At 43.4% G+C, this 3727-nt stretch overlaps 1 pseudogene; it reads right to left on the bottom strand.

Annotated features, from left to right (window-relative positions):
- Positions 1-399: 399 nt before the first annotated feature.
- Positions 400-752, bottom strand: LOC102833098 (annotated as a pseudogene).
- Positions 753-3727: the final 2975 nt, after the last annotated feature.

Raw genomic sequence — 3727 nt, 5'->3', positions numbered from 1 at the left:
AAAAAAAAAAAAAAAAAAAAAAAAAAAAGGCAATATACATATTCTCTGTTTTTCAATAGAATGTAGAAATAATTTATATAGCACATTATAATGCATCAATGAAGGAGCTCTGGTAGCGTAGTGGTTATGAATTGGGCTGCGAACCTCAAGGTCGGCAGTTTGAAACTTCCAGCCATTTGTGGGAGAAAGATGACACTTTCTGCTCCCGTAAAGATTTACAGCCTTAGAAACCCTATACGGGGTTGCTATGAGTCAGAACCGACTCCACAGCATATAACAACAACAATGAATCAATGAGTCAGAATCCAGTTACACATTCATGTAAATTCTGCACATCTTCCTCAGAATAATCAGTTTCTGTACAAAGATTTACAGGTATCCAGGGTACGTAATTTTTCCTCAGTGTGCTACAGAGTTTAGAGGTTCTGCTTGAATATTCTCCAAATCAAGTGCAGAATCTGTGTCTTCATCAGTGTTTCCAATGAATGCAACATTGTTACCTTTTACAACATATAATCTTAATGCCACTTGTGAAGACCTGAAAACTCATTCATGACTTTCATCCAAAATCAAATTAATGGGCTGGTCAAAGCCTTTCAGAGTTCCCACAATCATTCTCCCATCAGAAGTAATAACAGCATAAATCCACGGTTGATGTAATTCTCCAAAGCGGATGTTGTGATGTTTGGCCCGGGAACACCAGGCAATGCGGCCGGGCCAGTAACACAAGGAGCCAAAAAATTAATATACATATTCTTGGGGCTCTGGTGTGGTGCTCTAGGATAAACACTGGACTGCTAACCCAAGGTCATTGGTTCAAGGCCACCAACCACTCTTTGGAAACAGGGTCTCTATGAGTTGGAGCTGACTCATAGGCACTCAACAACAACATATATATCCTCATGCAGTATTCAATACTGTTGTTGTTGTAAATGCCACCGAGTTGGTTTCAACCCATAGCTACCCTCTATAGGGTTTCCAAGGAGCAGCTGGTGAGCTTGAACTGCCAACCTTGAAGTTCAAACTGTATTTGCAGTCTAGCACAGTGAATAAGGAAGATTGTAGAAGAATTGATGCCTTTGAGTTGTGGTGTTGGAGGAGAATACTAAAAGTGCCATGGACTGCCAAAAGAACCAATAGATCTGTTTTGGAAGAAGTGCAACCAGAGTGCTCCTTGGAGGCCAAGATGGCTAAGCTTCGTCTCTCCTACTTTGGACACATTGTCTGGAGGGAACAGTAATGGAGAAGGATGTCATGCTGGGTAAGATGGAGGGTCAAAGAAAAAGAGGAAGACCCCCCAACAAGATGGATCAGCCAGGTGGCATCATTGATGGCGTCAAGTGTGGCAGCAGTAGTGAGGCTGGCCCAGGATCTGACATTGTTTCGTTCTGCTGTGCATGGGGTCGCTATGAGTCGGTTCCGACTCGATGGCACCTGACAACAACAACAACAGTGCCATGCCAGTATTCTATACTAGTTGACTAAAAAGCTGTAATAAAACTCAAGGGCTGTAATAATGAAGATGACCAGAGTGTCAGAAGAGGCGCGGTGGCCGAGCCTGCAGCTAACAGGTCTAGAAGGTCCCATTGACAGAGTCTGCTCAGCTAAGAGGACTGCCACAGTTGCTATGATCGGAGCCAATTTGGGGCAGAGTCCTGAGAGCAGAGAGCAGCTGGGAGAGCTATCCGAATTGGAAGTTGGTGCATTGTGCCCTCTACTTGGAGAGTGCCTTCCAAGCCTGGTCTATGTGCTTCCTGATTCTGATTCCAAGTTGTTCCCTAGGTTAATTGTGCTCCCAGAGTTCTAGCCTTTCACTTCCCTAATCACCCACGTAACTGTGAGTATGATGCATGTGTTCTGCGTGGGTCACTGCAATGCGTAATTGAATCCTACAGAGCAGCATAGAATGCCATGGGAGGGATGACTGGTATGAGACACTATGGGAGAAACTCCATCTCATGTTGCTGTTGTTGTTGTTGTTGTTAGGTGCTTCGAGTTGGTTCTAACTCATAACAACCTTACGAACAACAGAACTAAGCACTGCCTGGTCCTACGCCATCTCCTCAGTTGTTGCTATGTTTAAGTCATTATTGTTGCCACCGTGCCATTGGAGGCTGACCCTCTACTTTTCCAGGAGTGATGGCCTTCTCCAAGTGCTATTTCTACCAGACAACATGTCCAAAGCACAAGAGAGGACGTCTCGTCATCCTAGCTTCTAAAGAACATTCTTGCTGCACTTCTTCCGAGACAGATTGGTTTGCTCTTCCAGCAGTCCATGGTACTTTCAGTATTCTTCTCCAACACTATAATTCAAATGCATCGATTCTTGTCCAGTCGTAATTATTCATTCTATGTCATAGGAACCAGCTTTAGGATGATCCTGATTCTTTTCCCTCAGGAATTTAGACAAGTGCTGAAACTGTGTTACAGTGTCTACAGATACCTAAGGAGCCCTGGTCGCATAGTGGATTACAAACTGGTCTGCTAACTGTAAGGTTAGTAGTTCAAATCTTGGAGTTGCTCCACAGGAGGAAGATCAGGTTTTCTGCTCCTATAAAGATTTGTTGTTGTTGTTAAGTGCCGTCGAGTCGGTTCCGACCCATAGCGACCCTGTACAGGGTTTCCAAGGGTGTAAATCCTTACGGGAGTAGAAAGCCTCATCTTTCTCCCGCGGAGCAGCTGATAGTTTCGAACCGCTGACCTTAAGGTTCGCAGCCCAATTCGTAACCACTACGCCACAGCCTAGGAAACCATACACAGAGTTTAAGTAACACAATGGTTAAGCACTTGGCTGCTAACCAAAAAGTTGGCAGTTCAAATCCACCAGCCACCCTGTGGATGAAAAGACCTGCCTATCTGCTCCTACTTCTTTCTGGTATTTTCTGGTTTCAGTCAAAATCATCCGACGTGAACAATGCTATCTACTCCTTGTTCAATGCTCTCTTTTTGAATCTGGCTTGGATTTCTGGCAGCTCCTGTCGATGTATTGCTGCAAGTATTTTGTAATTATCTTCAGCAAAGTTTTACTTCTTATATGTGGATTATAATGAACTCGATAACATTGAGAAGAATTGTTGTTGTTGTTAAGTGCCATCGAGTTGATTCCGACCCATAGCGGCCCTGTATAGGGTTTCCAAGGAGCCGCTGGTGAGCTTGAACCACCAACCTTGCAGTTCAAACAGCTTTGCAGTCTGGCACATTAACCCATAGTGCCACACCAGGACTCCCATTTGTGAAGAGTAGGTAAACTTAATCGTGCTCATGAGAAACCAGTACATAGACCAACTGGCAGTTGTTAGAATGGAATAAGGGGATGCTGAATGGTTTAAAATCAGGAAAGGTGTGCACCAGACTTGTCGCCCTTCTCTGTACTTACTCAATCTGTGTGCTGAACAAATAACCAGAGAAGCTGGCTTATATAAAGAAGAACAAAGCATCAGGATTGGAGGAAAACTCATTAACAACCTTCAATATGCAGATGGCATAACCTTGCTTGCTGTAAGTGAAGAGGACTTCAAATACTTACTGATGAAGATCAAAGACCACAGCCTTCAGTATGGATGATTGCACCTTGATGTAAAGAAAACAAAATCCTCAAAACTGGCCCAACAAATCACATTATGATAAATGGAAGAATTTATTTAGGTTGTGAATGATTTTATTTGGATCTACAATCAGTGCTCCTAAAAGCAGTAGCAGAGAAATCAAATGATGTATGGCATTAGGC

This window comes from Chrysochloris asiatica, unplaced genomic scaffold (genome assembly GCF_000296735.1).
Source record: "Chrysochloris asiatica unplaced genomic scaffold, ChrAsi1.0 scaffold00262, whole genome shotgun sequence".
Taxonomy (NCBI): Eukaryota; Metazoa; Chordata; class Mammalia; order Afrosoricida; family Chrysochloridae; genus Chrysochloris; species Chrysochloris asiatica.
Note: the sequence above shows the minus strand (reverse complement) of the source record. Positions and strands in the feature narration are given on the sequence as shown.